This window comes from Bactrocera tryoni, chromosome 3 (assembly GCF_016617805.1).
Source record: "Bactrocera tryoni isolate S06 chromosome 3, CSIRO_BtryS06_freeze2, whole genome shotgun sequence".
NCBI classification, from domain to species: Eukaryota; Metazoa; Arthropoda; class Insecta; order Diptera; family Tephritidae; genus Bactrocera; species Bactrocera tryoni.
This window is the reverse complement of record NC_052501.1, coordinates 69,786,089-69,807,369: the sequence shown is the minus strand read 5'-3', so window position 1 is coordinate 69,807,369 and position 21,281 is coordinate 69,786,089. Positions and strand designations below refer to the sequence as shown.

The 21,281-nt window shown below is 40.1% G+C and overlaps 1 protein-coding gene across 4 annotated transcripts in view; it reads left to right on the top strand.

The window, feature by feature from the left end:
• Nucleotides 1-21,281, top strand: part of LOC120770968 (protein charlatan) — a 55,755-nt gene that overhangs the window by 12,471 nt on the left and 22,003 nt on the right. The window contains exon 1 of one of the 4 annotated variants that reach the window (XM_040098699.1): nucleotides 5,673-6,166. The exons of 2 other annotated variants lie outside the window; for them this stretch is intronic. The gene's annotated coding sequence lies outside the window, so the exon portion shown is untranslated. Of the gene's footprint in view, nucleotides 1-5,672; nucleotides 6,167-21,281 lie in introns of those variants that run through there. One more of the 4 variants, XM_040098703.1, reaches the window with a different exon arrangement.

The window sequence follows — 21,281 nt, the reverse complement described above, 5'->3', positions numbered from 1 at the left end:
CTAGATGAAGAATCAAAATTGGATATCAAGTCGCTGTTAAAGTTCTCAATTAGCGTTAAAGTTAAAATTCACAAGAACTTCATATTTCAAGGGACTAGATGAAGAATCAAATGAGTTGAGTTCCTTTATGATGAATATTCTAGCCCAAATTAAACTTAACCTACATCTAGTATTACTAAGAACCAGGAGGCCTATTTATGGCATGACATCCTGTCAGTAAAGTTTAAACCAATCTAATGCCAAAATAATTGATTTCTTTATACTACACGCATTACCAAAAGTTGCGCTCCGATTGGAGCAAAAGCCTCACTTGATCTGGAGAATGAAATAGCAACAATGTGGCTGGTGATATGTAGGGTACTTTCCGTATCATTAAGTGAGTTGCTTGTACAATCCATAAGAAGATAAGAGGTCTATCCTAACAATGATCTGAGTTGGATAGTTGAGTCCAGTGGCGTAGCTACAACTTCGGGCGCCCGGGGCCAAGGATGTTCTGCCGCCCCCCTTTATCTACCTATGTACCTACAAGTTTCATGAGGTGGTTCGAACAAAACTGAATTTTTACAAAATATCTTCGATATTAAGAACATACATACATATATAAAATTTACGAACTAAAAGCCACGCAAATTCTGAAGTTCCAAAATTCTCACAATACGGTTTTTGAGGAAATTGATAGTAAATTTACAAGACATCTTATTAAAAGACATAGAAAAAACCCATTTTCGCCCTATATCTTGTACACTTTTGACACAATTTTCAGGAATTTTTGCCCGAAATGGAGTTTTTAAATATCATTTTTGAAAATTTGGAGAAATAAAAGTATTTGTTACATTCAAAGCATAGGGTAACTGTGAGAGTGACACGTCGCTAGACAAAGCTAGAAAAGTGCATCTTTAATTTCTATCACTATTTTTAAGAAAGTTGTAAGCCAAAAGATATAAGACAAATTCCAAGACTGAAGAGTATTCGAGTAAAAATTAATATTTTGCATTGTTATTCAGATTATTTCATTGTGAGAGTACAACTCTTTATCTTTTATAATAAATTTTGTAAAAAAATTTGTTGAAGTTTTTTTCTGAATATTAAAAAACAGCGAAGATCGTTTTGCCGCCCCCCAAGACGTTGCGCCCGGGGCGACGGCCCCCTTCGGCTCCCCCTAGCTACGCCACTGATCATAGGACCCTAACAAATGTGATTTGAGTCTATCACAAATGTGTAGAGACGGCTAATGACCTCGTCCGCCGAAGTTAAACTATCATTCTCAGCCTCGCAAAGGCTGGATAATGGAGGAGACCCATCACCCTCCTCCATGCAACTGTGAAAACTTGCGTCCGTCAATATTTTTAGCCGTATCGCAAGAATGGCTATTGGATAATGTCCAGTAATAACCCTTGCTATTACGGCAAGATGAATTTTTCTAAGAGCAAGTAGTTCAGAAGATCTCCTACGATCCACGCCGACTATAAAACTATTGCAAAAATATTTATCGATGACTTTGTTGAATTAATTTTAAATGGCTTGAGAAAAAAATGCAATTATTATCACTTGAATATCTTATGTGTACCCAGATGGCAGCGTATAACCGTACGTCAGTTGCATTGCACTATCATACCTACGACACGTGTTTGTTCAAAGGTCAACGCGAGCAATTGTAAAATACCGCGCAAAAAGCTGGAGATTCCAGTACTTAATTTATTTCCGTATTTTTCCAAACAAACAAACAATATTTTTCTAATAATCGCATGAGATCACAACAATGACGTACGAATGTAATTGCAATGATGCAAGTCACGCTAGAAAACAGCCACCCGCTGCCGAGGGAGTCCCCACTTCCCACAACCGGAATGATTTCCGCAAACAAAATAGAATGCATTCTCTTTAGCCCTTATCATGCATCACTAGCCGGTGTATAGAACAACTGCGCTCTCAATGCTATGAGTCACGACTTGCCGAGCTAGTAGAACCCCCTATACGAATCTCAGCTCGTCGTTGCGCTTCGCTGCACCTTACGATGCCGGCAGCGTTGGTAGCTGTATAATACAAAGTTCTATGCCCAATCGCGATCTCACTTATCACCTACTATGCCGTCTATGAATATTCGTAGGCTCATTATGGAGCGAACAACCACCACCGACGCTGAATGACTGAACTAAATGCCTATATACATATGTACATACATATGTATGTTACATGTATATATGTTTGTACATAGAAATGTATGTATGTGCGTACTCAAATATCTGAAGCGCTAAAACCCAACTCAATGGCAGCGAAAATGAAAAGCGAAGCGAAATCCATGATCATCAGTTATGTGTGTATGGCCTTTCGGCAAAATTGGGAAAAAAATAAACAACAAAGAAGCAAGCAACCCACATAAAACCTGAGCAGGCGTGTTTTGGTATACGAAATTGACCTGTACCGCACCGCTACCCCGCACCGGTGCGCTGTGCACGGTGATTTTGTGCCCGATTGCCGATCGACTTGGCTGGCGGCAGCGTTGCTTTTGCTGTGATGAGACATGCCATGGACAACAAATAACAATAACAGCAAGCAATTGTGTTGAAGGGGCAAAAAATCCATCCATACATACATACATACATACATATGTATATACACCGGCATACCAGCAGTCAGCACTATTGAAGCAGTCAAGAGTCGACCAGCCAGCCAGTTGACCATGCAGTTAACCCACCCTACTCGACCACATGTGCATGCCGATATACACACAAGTTTGTTTAAATTTTTCGCTGTTGCTGTTGTTATTGTCCCCTCTCACTCTGACCTGCGCGCACATGTTCACAAGCCACTCTTTTTCGCTGCTCACCCACTCAGCAGCTGGTACCGGCGCCGATACTGTTGATAATGACAGCGCACCGTGGTGCCTGCAGTGTTAAATTGTGGCGTATTTCATTTAATATGTTATAGGATGCGAATTGAGGACAAATTATATTGATTATTGAGATAATTAAGAACGACAGCTGATTTCCTAGAGCGCCTCTCAACAAAGACCACTAGCTCTCTAAACTGGATTCCTTAAATTTAAAACACCAAGCAGATTTCGTTATGTTAAATCTAGTAAAGGAAATCGAAGGAATAAGCAAAATAAAAATTTTTGACAAAATGGTGGTTTTTAAAAAAAATTATTTTTGACCAAATTATCGGCCTTAATTTGTCTATAAAAAAATATTTATCGGTTAGAAAAAATATTCGTTTAATTACTAAAAAATATATTTAAGAAGTTCGTGTTAAAATTTGGGACTAATCGGTTTAGCCGTTTTCGAGTAATGTTGGTCACTGCCTTAAAGTTTGGCCTTGTACATTCAAGCATTCTGAAACGCCTCTTCAGATTTGCGTGTAACTTCGAAAATATTCTTGTATTCCGAATATTGTATTCTTAAATATATGTATATATATATATAAAAAATCGATGTTTTGAAAATTCTAATTGTATATAACCCCTTAAAGGGTTACTTGGGTTTCTTCGGGCAAAAAAGTGATCCATTTTCAAAATTTGTTTTCCTATAAGAAAATCAAATATTTGATTCAAACAGTTCATTATACCAAAGATACGTGAACGTAATACGTACAAAATTTTGTGAAATTTTCTAAGCAAAATATTCAAAACTCGGCCATTAGGACGTCATATCCGTCAATCCCTTCAAAATAGCTGGCAACGCGTCAACAGCAGAGCTTCTTACAAGATCATTAAGAGTAAAGTTTGATTTAAAAAATAAAAATAATTATATGTTTTAATTTAGGTCATAAATTGGTTACTGGATGAAGGAAAGAAGTGAAAATTCTATTTTTGGCAAAAATATTAATTTTCGTGAACATTTCTGGGCGTTTTTTTTAATATTTGTGATTAAGAAACGCAGTGTTCAAGACCTTTTAAATTATATCTCTGAGACCTGTGTAAATTTTATTAAGATGAGTTAAGTAGTTCGCGAGAAAACTTGAAAACTGACTTTGAAAACACCGTTTCGAGCAAAACGCGTTTAAGTGACTTACCTCGAGCTCGCCATTTTCGAGCCTGTATATACAAAAGTCTTGCTCGAATATTTAAGACAATATTCTAGAGATGTTAAAAGATTAAGTAAGACAATAAAAAATCAATCATATGTCGCTCTGGAATTCGTTATCCATAATAGTTTCGACCTGTCACAACTTGAAGCGAACATTTTCAATGACAGTTTCATTTAAATTTCGCCAATTTTTCTATTCGCCAATATTTCCTCCCAAAACCATACTATTTGCATCCAAAAAACAAAACAATCATATTAATATTTTGAATGATTATTTAGAACATTTTTTGAGTTACAGGCTTCTAAAGTGTATCCGCTCAGCTTAGTCAGCTCGGAGACAAATGATCCGCTATCGAAAAAACCACCAACATTATGGTTAAAAGTCAACTTTTTTAAAACTTCGCGTTGTTGCTGAAAGCTTTCCTTCCAAAGCGTTCTCAATGAAAAAATTCCTCCTCCTAAATAATGACTTATCTATCAAGTGCCACATCTTTTTGGATATTAATTTTTATGTCAAACTTTCGGAAACTACCTGCATCGAATCCTTTGAAAATCCATTTTCGAAAATTCTGCTAATGCTGGAATAAAAACATTTTCTAGAGATCTTTTATCATTTTTTCATCATGAATTTGTTCCGGATGAATCATTATTGATCGATAAGTGGTTCTATTTGGCCGTATTGAGGCGTTTGTGTGAGAACATCCGTTGAAAACGGTTGGAATTGTGGAAGAGCAATTCATGGATTTTACACGATGATAATGCGCTATCCCATCGAGTCACGATTGTGAATGGATTTAAAGCCACTAGATTTTGCTCCGTGTGATTTTTTCGTGCTCCTCAAACTAAAATTGCCGCTCCGTGGAACCGGTTTTCAGTCGATCAACGGCATAAACAATATTCTCTGAAAGGACTGAAGGTCATCCCAAAAAGTGCTTATGAGAAGTGTTTCGAGTACTGGAAAAATCGTTGCCATAAGTGTATTACAACTGTTTGGGGATTACTTTGAATTCGATATTCATTACAAGTTTTCGCCGTTCGCACCACTGTGCGACATCAGACATTGATTGCTTCTTCTATGCTTTTTTTTTTTAGTATTTTGCGCTTTAGGCGGGTGGGTTGAAGTTGAAGCCGCCAATGTTCTTCATACATATTTTTGTTGTAGTCGGTTAACATAAAAAAATTAGGTAGGTAAGTAGGAGGTAGCTGTACACAAAGCCCGCAGTTCACGTCGCAGCGCACAACCCAGCCGCGTCGCGCCGCACCTCACAACGTACCCTTTGTTGTACACGCTTGCAATTTTGTTGTTTTTCTTCCGATTCCGCTTTGTGCGATCATTCGGCGTAAGGTGGCTGGCGACGGCAATGCGTTAGCCTGCTGGGCCGGCTGGTGTGGTGGTGGCGGCGTTGGCGCACAATGGTTCTTAAAGCCGCTGCCTCCGCTGGCTGTGTGACTGACTGCCTGCGAGTACGAGTACAACATACCATGTGTATGCGTGTGTGTGTGTGAATGCTTGTGTTGACACTCGACGGCGTCTCGGCGCAGCCCGTTGTCATTTTCTGCTTTCTGTTTTGTGCGAGTTTTTCGTTTTCAATTTTCAACGCCAACTGCGCGCTGGGGTAGGCGCTCAGCCTCACGCTACCGCCTGCACAGTTTGTCGGAATTTATTGAAGTGAACGGTTGTTGTGTTTTTGTGAAGCGGCAAAAATAATTCGCATGTGCTTCAAGTGCGTCGCTCCACTGTCTACTATAACTTTAATTGTTATTATTATAGTGTTTCAATATACAATTGCCAAGTGGGAAGCAAAACAAAAATTAAAATTTTTTATAGAAATTTATAAAGTGTAGAATTCTAACACTAAACAACAATAAGTGTGAAGAGGAAGTTTAACTAACATTGTGTGCGTGTGTGTGTTGTTAATGAAAACAATTGCTGAAGTTTCGATTTCTGAATTGAAAAGTGAATTTTTGAATTTATTTTTGCGATAATACATTAGTTTGACAGCAGATAAACAAAAATAACATAACGGTGGTTTAATAGTTTGTTAGTGCTGTCACCCCCTTAAGTGCTTGCCTGCAGTAAAATGTCGCAGTTTTGGCGTTTATAAGCGGTTAAAGGATTTTTTGGCGTTTTTTGAAAGAAGGTATGTTTTAATTTTGATTTTTTTTTCAATTTTTTGTTTAATTTTTTTTTTAAATTTCTTTTTTTAATTTTTTTATTTACTTTTAACTTGAAAAAAGTTATCTTTTGTTTTTGAATTATAAATAATTGCCTTTTATTTATGTCGAATTATATATATTTTAGAAATAAATTATTTTTTTTATAAAAAAAAATAGGAGCATATATAGAAAATATTCAAAAAATACTTCGTTGAAGGGTTGTTAATATTTTTTAGCTCCGATATTTTCAAGAATTACAGAGAAATGTGCAAAAAATTAATTCACAAGTAAAAAGTGACGTGCAAAAGCTTTGAAAAGTTTAAATTTTTATAAAAATTTCGAAGGTCAGCCAAAGCAGACTATATATACTTATTTTCTAAAGGATTTTAAAGTTTTGTATAAAGCTGAACAAAAGAAAATGTATGTAATAAGTGATTTTAAGCTGTAATAATAAGATCCGCAAGTGCCTTCTCTATAATATACAACAGGGTCGCACGAAGAAAGTTTTATGCAGTAAGGTCTTTCTATCTCTTCTGCTCTTTTTAAGTATTTTCAAGTATGATTTGGATAATCCAGCTTTCATAATAGTAAGTTAGATATTTCAAAGCTAAAAAAGTCAATATTTTAGTATTTTAAACGAGTTTTGAATAAAATTAATTATTTCAAAGTCAAAAAGTCAAAATTTTAGAATTATTTTTATAAATTTCTTAATTTAAAATTTATTTCTATATGTAGTTAAAAAAATTTCCTAGAGTAAAATTGTGAAATGCTCAAAAGCTACCTGTCGGAACTTTTAAGCTTGGACTACATACGTTTCTAAAAGACACCAAGTATTTTAGACTTTTTCCAGCTAAATTTCGCCAAGTATTACAACTTTTGCTTTAGTGAAATAATTTATAAAAAGAAAAAAGCTTAACTTCGGCTGAACCGAAGCTAAAATATCTTTCCCAAGTGCATTGTTTTTTGCATAAAAGTGTCTAAAAAAGCTCTTTATAAGAAATAAAAAGTTGTTATCTCTATTTTGAGCGTTCAGTTTGTATGGCAGATACATATATGCTATAGTGAACCGATCTGAACAATTTCGTCGGAGATTGTTGCCTTGCTTTGAACAATAATCCATGCCAAATTTCGTGAGGAAACCTCGTCAAATAAAAAAGTTTTCCATACAAGTGCCTGATTTTGATCGTTCAGTTTGTATGACAGCTATATGCTATAATGATCCAATCAAAACAATTTCTTCGTAGAATATAGTCTTACTTTGGACAATAATCCATGCCAAATTTCGTGAGGAAACCTCGTCAAATAAAAAAGTTTTCCATACAAGTACCAGATTTTGATCGTTCAGTTTGTATGGCAGCCATATGCTATAGTGGACCGATATCGGCGGATCCATCTAATTAGTAGCACCTTTGGGAGAAATTAATGTGTGCAAAATTTCAGAACGATAGCTCAAAAAGTAAGAGGCTCTGTGGGGTATATAAAAAAAATTTATTCTAAAGAGAAACTCGTGTCATCTACAAGCAGGTTTTACTGTAGTGCAACCGAGTTGTCAGTGCAATTTTGCGCACATTTTCACAAATAGTGTTATTTAACTCAGTCATCAACTCAGCTGTTAATATCCTGTCCTAGTTCCTAGCGCTGGCATTTCAAGGCCACTCACTACACAGGTACTCCGCCGCAGCCTCGCACACACAATTTCAGCAATTTCAACTGCCGATGAAATTTTCACCGCATTAGCTTCTTAGAAATACGAAATTTTATATTTAACACCTCACTAACGTTTCGTTAATTGCTACGCTGCTCGATTTTCTACCTGTCGGCAGTTTGCCCATTTCGAACGGCGCAGCAGTCAACCCAAACTCAACCACCGCACAGTCAAACAAAACTACGTACATACATATTTGCTGTTGTATATACATTGGTGTGTGTGTGTAGTCAAGAGTTATGCCCGGTTGCGTGCAATGCGCATATTTTCCATCTCCTCTTCGGCTCGTATATTTTCCCTCTTATGCGCTATTACTACTCCAACGCCAACGCTTTGGCGGAAATTGCTTGTTGCTTCTGCCTCACTCTACCTTCGCCACAAGGCATATTCTACACACTTTGCTGTGTGTTTGTGTATGTGTGATTTGTTTTGTTGTAGTTTAGTTTAGTGTACGTGGTGCAGCTGCAACCCACATACGAGCGCGCACACACGCACTCAGCCAAGTCACTGCCAATCCTCCCCAACGGCATTACAACGAATAGTTGAGTTGCTTTGGTCATAAAATCGCAACGCTGCTGTGTAAAGTCTACACAAAGACAGCGTAGCGTGTGTGCCCTCTTTTTTCAGCTAACGTCATAAGAGAGGGTTGCGTTGACCAGGCTTGTGCACAAATGCAATGCAGTTTCTTCGATTGAGTTTTTTACACCCTACGACAACCCTAGGCAAAAATGCCAATACAGCGTAGAATTGGAAGTTTTTTGAAAGTAACTGCTCGACAACTGTGACACAATCTCCCTCTCTCTCCGCTGCTTGTTCAACTCAAGTGGACTAATCAACATGTTGCGCCACCGTCAGTCGCGTTCATAGAAGGATGCTTCCCACCCGCTGGTAGGCTTTCACATATTTACTCCATATGTATCTATTCATGTGGATCCAATACAGTTACATTATTATACTGTTTCTCCTTGCTGACCAACCGTTATGACTTCAATAACTCGCTCCTACCGGGTTTCGCCAACTTTCTTCTTCTTTCGTCTGCTTACTAATGCACCTCTAGCTATGTATGCGTAATACCGTTGGCATTCTTAGCATAAGCTAGTCGATATTCCTATTTGATCTGTCCGTTTACCCATCAGTAGTCCAGCTGCACACAACCATACTCCGTAAACGTTAGACCCAACTGTCAGTTACCACCCATATTGCCGCTCCAACCACGTCTCACATTACTATAATACCCACAACTTTTCATTCACATGCCGGCTATGTTTGCTTTTCCATTTGTCCCTGCTTCTAGGCCCTTCTTAATTTGCCAAGCGAAATGTATGGCACCACCACCACAACCAACTAGCCAACTGTCGTCTAACCCAACAGCAACGCTGACGCTCGCATTGACGTTGACTTTCGCCGTTACTAGCTGCCTAAGCGACGTCGGCTTCCGTGCGTCAGTTTACCAAACTGCGATCGTTGTTTTGTTTGTTGCTTTTTTGGTTTTTTTACTTTCGCATTTCCACCCCAGAAATGCTTGCTGGTTCGTCTGCTTGCGTGCCTTGTCTCTGGCGCTGGCTCTCGCTGTCGCTGTCGGCCTGCCTGCTTGTCAAAAAAACCAACCCAGTGCCGGCGACATGCCTACACATCACTTATAAACGTACAAATGCGCGTATGTTTTGAAAAATTTCAAATTTTTTTTTGTTCGACATTCGGTTCCTTGTGTGCGTCGCTGAGTCGTTCGTGTTGTGTATTGGCATTTTGGTGCGCTTTCATTTTTTGGCTTGCTCTTTTTGTGTCTTTCGTGCACTTCGTCCCAGTCCGCTTTAGTTGAGTATGCCCTTGGGTTTTTGTCTATTTCTCAGCAGAATCTAATTGTGTTTGTGTCTTGAAAGTATTGGGATTTTTGAGGTTTGCGGAGGGTTGATATGTATATCATAAACCTTAACTATTCTACGGCAGATGTGTCAAGGCTCTCCAAAGTACTGCTGATGGGATTCAATCACTTGCAGCTTAAACGGAGTGGAAGTAGGGATTGATCTCTGCAGTCTAATTACGACAAAGGTTTCACGTTTAAGTTGTTGGAAGAAGGTAAAGGAAAGCTTCACTCCGAATCATAGACTATAAGCCCGGCTGAACAAAATTCAAGTTTGATACATTAAAACTTTCCATAAAAGACTCGACTAAGTTTTAAACTATCGTCAAATCCACCGTCCTTGCGAGTTGAGACTGCATTAGACGCTCTTCTAGGCTATGTAACCAATTTTTGACGCCACATATTAACTTTTAAGTTTCTTAGTCCTACTTTCTTCGACAGTTTCGCCAGAATTTCATGCGTCCCGAACCATTTAAATGTTGGCTTCGCTTGTAAGTTTGAAACTAACCTCAAATCTATCATCCTAGAGAGTTGAGGCTGCAATAGACGCATGTGTACCGAACCTTTCAAAAGTTCGTTCGCTTCTAAGTTTGAAACTAACCTCAAATCTATCATCCTAAAGAGTTGAGGCTGCAATAACCGGACCCTTCAAAAGTTGGTTTCGCTTCTATGATGGAAACTAATCTCAAATACATCATCCTAGATAGTTGAGGACCGAACCCTTCAAAAGTTCGCTTCGCTTCTAAGTTTGATAATAACCTCAAATCCATCATCCTAGACAGTTGTGCCTGGGATAAGCGCTCTTCTCGGCGGTGCTACTATTTTTTAAGCCAATTTCCGCTTCTAAGTTTCGCAATACTACTTTCCTCGCCACTTTCACCACAATCTCATGCGCCCCGAACCCTTCAAAAACCCCAACTTACTTTACTTTCTGAGTGCCATTCGCGATTGCCGATTTCCGAACCCTACGAAACCCCAAGTCACATTACTTTTTAAGCGCCATTCTCGATTGCGCGAACCTGTTGCTATTCGATACCGCCATAATTACATATTAAATGGGTTTAATGTTTCAACACTGTTGCATGCATCCTGAAGGCGAAGAGAAACCCTACAACTACAAGGCGGCTCTTCGTGCGCATACCACAAGTAGCGCTGAGGGCTTTCTCACACGGCAAATGGAGGGGAAAGTCGCCGCAGGATGTCCTGTGCAGACATATTTACATACAGTACGCTATAAAAATAGCATACACACATACACATGTATATATTTATGGTCGTACGACCCCTCCGTTGTCTGGCAAACAGTGTCGGTTTGGCGAGGCGTTGTGTGGCACAAAGCCGGCGAACAAAGAAATTCAATTACTACGCACTTCCCGTGCCCATTTGCAAGACTGCGCCGCCAACAGCGACAGCGACAACACATGTTGCACGAATATTTGGGGTGGGGTGCGTCGGTACATATGCACACACACTCGCACGTAATTAGATACAGTACCGAGCGCTTCAAGCTACCTGCTTGGGTTTACGCTTGCCCGCGCTCACTTATGCGCACACTGCTTGTTGCATGCAACAAAGTATGCAGACGCAAATAAGTGTATATGTTTCGAGGGTTATTTTCATTGCTGATCGCGCCACTCGAAAGGATTTGATGGCGTTGCGAATGCGCGCCGGCCGAAATTGCTATCTCAGCGAAGTTGAAATGGTCAAAAATGAATCGAAATCATTGTTATTTTTCGTACATTGTGGCGCGGTGGTATGTGTGTGTGTATGTGGAATTTCCTGTTGCATTGCCAACGATTGTGGCAAGTGTGTAAGAAGGTCCTATGTAGAGCCACCACCACCGCCACAGCTATCGAGTTCACCTCGCACTCGTCACGAACTGTAAACATTCCAACTGTCTCGACCCGACCTGTCGCTACCCTACTTCCTACCCTACCCTACCTTGCCCAGCTCTACTCTACTCGACCCTACTCTACTTTTCTCTCTTAACCCAACAACACTGCAATACAATTAACGCGCTACCTGCCAGTTACCTGCCAGCGCTGCAGCTGTCGCGACGTTGCACCTTTTTACCTGCTGTTGCTGCTGCTGCTTTTTGCAGCATTGCTCTGTTGTTATTATCCGCTTTTGGGCGCATATGCGTAGGGACCCCTTTTTGTGTGTTGTACTGGTGAAAGAAACAAAGGCGCAAAAACTCGCCTATAATGCGGATCTTCCACCCCAATTTGGACGCTCTTTCTACAATTTCCGTGCCATTAACAACGTTTGCATTAAAAAGTAAACGAAAAGCAGTAGTAGTAAGCCCCTATGCGAACTCCCGCAACAGCGCCGTGCTGTACGACCACCAGCCCAATCTTTCCTGCCTGCGTTTTTTTTTTTGTCAGCCGCTGAAACACGTTTGCGCGTCTCTTGCGCTTGTCGCCGCCCGCAGCGTCTGCTTCCGTCCCACATCACCGACGAGTGATCGCCTGTGTGACTGACTGTCAATGCGGCTGACGTGGGTTGGGTTGAGTTTTGGTGGCTTGGTGGCTTGGTATCTTCGTGCCCTGTTGTATTGCGCTGGTATTGGTGCTTCGGTTTGCCTTGGCTTGCCAAGCGTTGGGTTGGGTTGTCATCAACTGCGCGTCGTTGTTGTTGTTGCTGCGCTTAATGCGGGGATTTTTGTAAATTGCCAGCCATACTTCTTCATCTGCTTAACACACTAAACAAATGTATTGTTGTTGTTGCGGCCGCTGCTGTTGTGTTTGTCATAGTCGACGTCGCCGTCGCCGTCATCATATTTTTGGCCTGCCTTTGTCGTGCCGTTTTTTTTTCGTTTTTGAACTTCTTTTGGCCGTTCGGCCGCCCGCAATCTGTTACTTGGCAAGTTGGTGTTGATGATCGGCACCACCATCGCATCACCAACGCCAGTTAATAACAACAAAGCGCGTCAGCAAACGACCTCGCCTCGTCGTATCGCCACTGCTGCTACACATATACTCCCCAAACGCGCGTTCCCCTTTTGTGTTGTTTTTTTGTTTCATTTTTCTTTTTTGCTTGTGGGTCTCAATTTTCAACAGCCCAACGCATTAATTTTTTCCATATTCATTCTTTGTTCATATCCGTCTTCTTTTTGAAGCGCGCGCTTGTGTGTGCGTGCGTGTGTATGTAGAAAATCTGAGGCGCGGTGGTGGCGTTGGCGTTGCTGGGTTGTGTTGTTGTGGCGCGCTTGTAGGTGTATGCGCCGTTGGGTTGGTTGCTTATGCCCGCGATAGTTGCTCAGTTAGGTAGGTGGTTTCTCCGAATTGATAAACCCAAAAAAAGCATAGTTAATAAAGCACAACAAAAACAACAAAACATTGTTGTGCGCTAAATGTCGAATGCAAAGCAAAACCTGGCTTTGCTCGAGGTGGTGGTGGTTGGTGCTGGTGGTGGCCGCATTATTGCCGGATGAGTGACGTCGTCGGCGACGCGCTTGAAGGTTCTCAGGTCGGACGAATAAAAATAGTGACACAGACATCAACCAATCCACCTACTACACAGTTGGCCGGTGCTGCACACTGCTTTCGCCCCGTCCGTTGTGCGCGGCTGGGCAGATGCGTCCCTTTTGTGCGTGTGTGAGACAAAAGCCGCACAAATACGCAGATTGCCAGCGAGCCTCACCCAAAAACAAAAACAAATTATAAGAAAATAATAAATATTTATTTGTAACGCTGGGCTTGTGTGCGGCGGCGCAAAGGCACCGGCACCGGCACCTTCGTGGCCTGCAAGGTTACCTGCCCTGCCTGCTTGCCTGCATTTGGTTTTCTTTCCATCACACTAAAGATGCCGTTGATTGCACCTTTCGTGCGCAGCGCGCAAAAGAAAAGAATTCACGTTCGCAGGGTGTTTGTTCAGCGCGCGCGTTTGTGGCATATTTCAACGTAGACCGCGTTGGGTGATAATTGCTTCTGAAAAACGTTTCGACTACACGGTCTTGTGTGTACATTGCATTCTTCAACTCGGACGCTCCGCTGGCGTGCATTTAATTATAATTTGGGTTGCGCAGAAAGGTCAAATAAGATCTGAGCTGGCTGGAGTGCTGCGGAAATGGCAATAATCACTTTCTGGAAATGTAGTCGAACAAAACGCGAAATCCAATGCAAGTTGATCTTGAAGAGCGCTCCATCTATGTTGAGCACAATTAAAAATAATAAATTGTCTGACGCATCGGCGCTTATTTCTATAAGGTTTCCGAAAAGCTAATACACTTCTTCATATACTAATTAAAAAATTAATTCTTGAAAGCTATTTCCTACCCTTTTTTCATTTTTATTCTTCGGCGCTTATTCTATAAAATTCTTTCTCCAAATAACTTCGCTAAAAATATAGAGGGGAGATTAGAAATTAATTAGTTTTCACACAAATTCTTGTTCCTATTGGATCGCATATTTAATGCTGTTCTAGTTGATGCTGTAAATTCAGGAAATTGAGTTAAGCTGTTGATAATGTGGACTTGAAACCATATAAAACTCAAAATTAATGCACAAAATTAACCTTAAGACCCATTTCTCAATGTAGATCGCTAATAGAAAATAATATGATATTCATGGTGATTGAAGTTATGCAGTTACATGCTCTGAAAATACAAACAGAGAACTAGTTAATCTTGAAGATATCTCAGTAGATGTGGTGCATCTTTAAAAAATATTGGATGAAGAATGGGCAGTGGTTGTACTATGTTTGAATTTCTTGAAGAAATGTCACTGGTCGTAAAAAGACTTTCCTATCTTTTTTTAATATTTTATATACCGAACTTATTCCATACAAGTCTTTCTCCGCATAACTTTGGCAAAACCACAAAGGGGAGTTTAGAAATTAGCCAGTTTTGACTCAATTTTCTAGTCCTAATGGATCGCGTATTTAAAATTGTTCTAGTTGAGGCTACAAATTCAGCAAAATCAGTTAAGTTAGTAATAATGTGGACTTGAAACAATATAAGACTAAAAATTAATGACCAAATGAATCTTATGGTCTATGTCTGTAGATCCTAACCTAAAAGAACCCAGCTAGCAAGGTAACAGAAACGCAAAAACGTCAAAGAGAGCAAAGAGATCCCAACTTTAAGTGATCTTAAGTTTATATAGAGGCTAAATTGTTTACTAAGAGAGTACTTCAGTGAGAGATCCGATCTTTAAGTGATCTTTAGTTTATACATACAGGTTGTATTGCTTGCTCAGAGAAGTCCTAAAGGTTTAACTGCACTATTTTAAACCTTAAAGAGCAAACATTTTCTCGGACAGTCCTACGTCAAAAGTAAGATAGCAGAAGAGCGAAAACGTTTAAAGAGAAAGAGAAAAAAAGAAGAAAGATGCGATCCTTAAGTGATCTTTAGTTTATTTAGATGTTCCATTATTTGCTCAGAGAAGCCTTCAGCGTTAAACTGTACTATTTTTAAGCTTACAGAGCAACAATTTTCGTGCCTCGGACAGTCCTACGTTAAAAAGTAAGATAGTAGAAGCGTGAGAAGACTAAATAGGAAGGAGATCCGATCTTTCAGTGATCTTTAGTTTATATAGAAGCTAAATTTTTGACTCAGCTATTTCTTTAGTGTTGACCTCGAAGGTTTTCAACAATATCCTAAGTCAAAAACGATGTTTTTTATATGAGGTATACTTGAAGAGTGGGTCTTATATTTGTTGCACGCCTAGAAACAGCTGATAGAAGCGTGGGAGAGACTTTTTTATATTTCTAACATTTTAATCAATATTTAAAAAGCAATCTTCACGCACAAGTAGGCCTCTTTCAGCGAATGTGTTGCATTTTCCACGCACAGTAGATTTGGATTAGTGTTTTGGTGGAAGTCTTCGTCTCAAGAATTACAACCGTTACGCTTGCAATTATAGTAAGCAGGGCAAATAGCAAAATTTCACCAAAATATATGTAAAGAATTGTGCCAATAACAACAATGCAAAGCAAAGTGAACGTCTTTAGAAAAAAACGGTGAACGCTTTAAAGAAGAAATGGGGAGGATCGTATAAACGACAGGCTCTAGAACAATACGCACAAGGCGCGTTGAGGATGTTGAAGAAACACAGCAAAAAGAGGCAAAACAAAGAAGAAAATACAAAAACGGAAAAAGCAACAACAAACAGCAGGGTAAAGTCACCCCTAAAAATACGGCAAACACACGAAGATCATTAAGACGATCTATACATCACTGAGGAACATGTGTTGCGCTGCAAGCAACAGTAAATGCAGCAAGGTCTGACAAACGCACATAAACACCACTACACCTACATAAAGCCACCTAGCCTTGTGTCGCGTCCGTAGAAAGCGTTGTCCTTCGCTGCAGCGCTCCTTGATGAGTTCGGCTGTTTGCCTTTAAGTGCGGCTAAGGAGTCGCCGTACGCGCAGCAAAGCGGATCAAATGAATTCCATAGAAAAGGGGATGGCAAACACATGAAACGAGGATCAAGGATCGTGCAGTATGTATGTGCCAAATAGCGCGTTGGGTGCGCGCTGTGGAGCGGGGGTAGGTGCTGTGGCCTAAATACATATATCTATACATAGAGAGAAACCAAGCGCATATGACACAGGCGTAAATGCGAGTTGTGCGTGCAAGTGCAGCATGCCGGCAAGTGCTGACTGCTTGAGGCTGCACTGCTGTTGCTGCACTGTGAAATAATTGTCTGCCTTTTCGGGGTTGCACCTGCTGTCTGCGCGTTTTTTGTCTTTGCTTTCAATATTTGCTGCTACGCGTTGCACATTGGCACGTTTGCGCCTCAATGTCGCGCCATTTGCTGGCTGCGCTGGTGAAATCGCTTTCGGTTTTAAAATTGCCGCTGCTACGCATATGCTCTACGCTTTATGTTTTGTATGTAGCATAGCAGCGCATACATATAGATGCCTTTAAATGCTTTATAATTTACATAAGAAAGATTGCGCTGTCTTGCCGCGCAACTACAATACGTTTTTTTTGCTATGTGTGTGTGCGTTGTGCGCATGCGCGCCCTTGAATCATCAATTTTCCGCCCACCAGCAGCCACAATCGCAGCGTCGCGTCAGTGACGGCATACTGTCATGCCAACCAAACTGCCTGTCAGTCGTGTGTAGAGCTATAGAGTAGGTTTGGTCAGCAGCATGCCATCTTCATCACGATTGCCTTCAAAACGCTAGTGTATAAACGTATTCCGGCGTACGAAATGCCTTTGCGTTCCAATCAAAGCGGTTAAACTACTTTTCAATTTTTAGCTTGTCTTTATGCCAAAGCGCGTACACACATACGCACATGCATACATACGTACAAAAGTAAATATTGCTGGCATATGAAAAACGGGTGCGGCGCGGCGCGGAGTGAAAAAGGCAAAGCGCGACCATTAAGCGTCTTACACAGCAAGCCTCATGCGCATCACCACTGTCGTCGGCAACGTAAATTAAATGTACAAAAAAATCACCAACCCACCCATTACCAAAATATAAACAACAACAACAGCAACAGCATCAGCGCAAGTGGAGAAGAGACAAAAATCGGCCAAAACATTGTTGGCATTGCTGACGCTGCGACGCAACTTTACTGCTGACGATAATAATGTTAATGATGCTCAACGCTTACGTTCATTTGTTGGTGGTGAGCCCAGCGTTTGGGGGGGTAAGCGCGCTCGCATTTACTTAAATAGCAGCACGCTAAAACAGCTGCGCCATCATCAGCACCTTGCCTTGACGCGCCTTGCTGGCCTGCAGTCACAACGCTGTGGCGCGACCCCAACAACCCGCGCGGGTGCGCTCACCACTACGCCACGAAAGGTGTGCGCTTCTTCAGCACTTCTTTTTCACATTTTTATTTTTGTTTTTGCTTTTAACTACGTTTAACTACGCGTTAGTGGACAGGTCGGCGGACAGGCGGATGCGGTTGGCGAATCAATTTTTCAGCTGACCAAAATACCACCTGCCGCCCATAGCGCGTCTGTGCGCGTTTACGTTGCTTGCGTACTACGCGTGTGTGGACAGTGGTCATCAGCGCGGCGCGCAACGCGCTAAGCGTATTTGTTGCTTTTGTGCTCATGTCGTCGTTTTGTGCCAACGAAATTACCTAAAATGACAGCAGCCGAGCAACGGCACAAAAAGAAGAAATCAATGTATAGCCAGCCAATAAAAGATATAATACAGCCGGTTCGAAAGGCAGGGAAAGGCAAGGCACCAAACACAAAGGCCGCTTTACTTTAGCACGCTGCTGGTTTTCGCTGTGTTACTTTTTTACATTTTCTCAATAATTTCAAATCTCTGCTTTGTTGTTATTTGCAAAATATCGTCATATGCCACTGAAAAGACTGACTAACGCCAGCATCCCCACCGCGACTAATAAGCTGACCAACCTCATTATGCGCGCGCTTAGTAGCACGCATGCTTGTTGTCACCTTATTCTATTTGGTCGCTGGGCGAAGAAACCTGTAGGCTTACGTTGAAAAGAAAACAAAAGCGCCAGCAAAGCTTTATATTTATGTCATTGTGTGTTTCCTGGCGTCTCTCTCTCTCGCTACGCTGCTGCGTTATATTGCCAAACGGGTGCGCGCACATAATTCACCGGGCAAAACTCACCCACCAGCCCACACACGCACCGTTTGTCAACGTTAATAGCGTCGCACGCGCTGCGTCGCTCCACTCCCATATCTCCCTCGTTAGCGCGCTGCCGCCACCACCACCACCAGCGCCACCTACCCACACAGTTCGCTGTGCGCGTCGTCGCCTATTAAGTTTTCAACTTTCAGGCGACTTTTAGACTTTAGTTGTTATAAATTTTTTTTTCTTCTTTATTATATTTCTTTTTACACGGCGTGTTGGCTGTAGTGTTGCTGCTGCTGTTGGCCCAACCTTAGCGCAACGTCTCAATGTCCGACCCACTCTAGTCAGTTATATTTCTGGTGTGTTTGTGTGTCTGTTTGCAGCGAACGCATGAAATGTATGTTTTTTATTGGCGCTGAATCAGTGCCATGTTGGTTAGTTGTTTGTGTGCGCTGGTGCTCATTTGGTCGCTATCGATTCACATATTGTTGCTGACCACAAAACGTCAAATGGCAACCACCCTCCTGCCCACGCACTTAATGACTTTCTGCTTTAATTCACTGCGTTTGAATGGCATAACGAAGTATTGAAAGATATTCATAGATAATATATATACATATATATATACATATATATGTACATATGTATATAGTGGCGATTTCTAGCTGTGAAAGACGCATTGAGAATGGGTGTGATTACATGATTGGTCATCTGTGTTGTAGACCTGCACTGACACGCAAGCCAAGTTGATCGGTTTTGATGTTTGAAAAAGAAACTTATATATTATTTATGTGAAATTTATTAATTCGTATTTTTTACAAACAAAAAAGTTGACCCGATGAATTTTGTAGCGTCTAAAAAAGGTAGAATTGAGTTGAGACCACTCGAGTTGACAATTTTTAATTTTTACTTTTTCGTTTTAAGTCTTTTCTCTAAAAAAGTAGTTACAAATTGTTTTTTAACTCTTCGTTATTACAAAGAGTGTTTCGTTAAACTCGAGTTAAAAATTTCGTGTTTATGAACAAGTATTTTCGTTTTAGACAATTAATTGTAATTTCGCGTTTGAGAAAATCTGTTGGTAAAAAATTTTTTTTTTCGTTAAACTCGAGTTTATGATATCGTGTTTATGAACATATAAACAATATATTAATTTTTTCGTAAACAAAATTTCTTTTGTTATTAAAAATATTTTTTTTGTTAAACTCGAGTTTAAGATTTCGTGTTTATGAAAATTTGTCAAGTATTTTCGTTTTTGTGTTTGAGAAAATCTTTTGGTCATCAAATTTTTTTTTCAGTAAACTCGAGTTTATGCTTTTGTGTTTATGAACATTTGTCAAATATATTCGTTTTGTCAAATATTTTAATTTCTTGCGTTTGAGAAAATCTTTTCGTTATTAATAATAGTTTTTCGTTAAACTCGAGTTTAAGATTTCGTGTTTATGAAAATCTGTCGAATATTTACGGCTTTTGTGCTTGAGAAAATCTTTTGGTCATTACAATTTTTTTTGCAGTAAACTCGAGTTTAAAGTTATGTGTTTATGCACATTTATCAAATATTTTCGTTTTTGTGTTTGAGAAAATCTTTTGGTCATTAAAAATATTTTTTTTGTTAAACTCGAGTTTAAGATTTCGTGTTTATGAAAATTTGTCAAGTATTTTCGTTTTTGTGTTTGAGAAAAACTTTTCGTTATTAAAAATATTTTTTCGTTAAACTCGAGTTTAACGTGTAGTGTTTATGAACATTTGTCAAATATTTTCGTTTTTGCGTTTGAGAAAATCTTTTCGTTTTCCAAAATATTTTTTCGTTAAACTCGAGTTTAACATTTAGAGTTTAACGGCATTTGTTTTCATTTTTGTCAAATATTTTCGTTTTTATTTTAAGAAAATCTTTTCGTTATTACATTGTTTTCGTTAAACTCGAGTTTAAGATTTCGTGTTTATGCACATTTGTCACGAATTTTAATTTTTTCGATTAAGAAAATTATTTCGTTTTACAAATACTTTATTTTCGTTAAACTCGAGTTTAAGACATCGTGTTTATGAAAATCTGTCGAATATTTTCGTTTTCGCGTTAGAGAAATTTTGTTGGGGTCTCAAGTGATTTTAACCACTTTCAATGGATCCGGACCATTTAAAACTATTAACCCCAAAAAATTAACAATGAGTTTAAAGCTAACTTTTTGTAAGGCAAACTCCATTTACTAGTGTTTAGTTTACTAAACACCAAAATAACCTATAAACTCGAGTTTAAAAGCAAATAAAATCATTTCTTATAGAAACGGTTGAACATACTTGATTAGTATGCCTTCTACTATATATAAAATGGGTCTCACAAAGGACTCGGGGCAATTTAATACAATTAGCAAAGCATTAACACCACAAACAGCGCTTTCAATTCAACCAAATAAATAATGTTCTCATACATCCGGCAATTATGGTCAGTTGTCTCAGCCAGACCAAACTCGAAACTCCCACACCGTCGCCTCGTTACGCTAGATTAATGCGCCAATACACGCACATATGCATATACATACATACACACATATACATATATATTTGTACAAAGCGACACGCTCATGCGAAACAATTTCACGATCAGCAACCACCCACCCAACAACGATGCGAGCTGATTGCGTTTCAACTTCCCAGCACAGCGCAAGTGTTGTGACCAAGCGTTGCCGCTGTTGTTGCTTTTCGAAAAATTACATTTCATAGAATGTGTGTGTGTTGCCTGCAATTGTGGGCGTGTGTGCGCGCGTTCGTGTCGCTGTGGTGTGGTGGCTATAGGCGATAACAGTGCGTCCACTTGGCCTTTCACCGCCAGAGTCAACACCAGCAAAGCAGCACACACGCGCCCATGCGTTCGCCCGGCCGTCCGTGCGTTCGTCAGCGACTCAAATCAATGACACTGCATAGTACAACAACTGTGTTGGAAATTTAGAGACCCGTTGTAACTGCCAGGCGGCGCGACCCACCCTATAAGACTTTATGAAATTACCCAAAGCGATCGTCG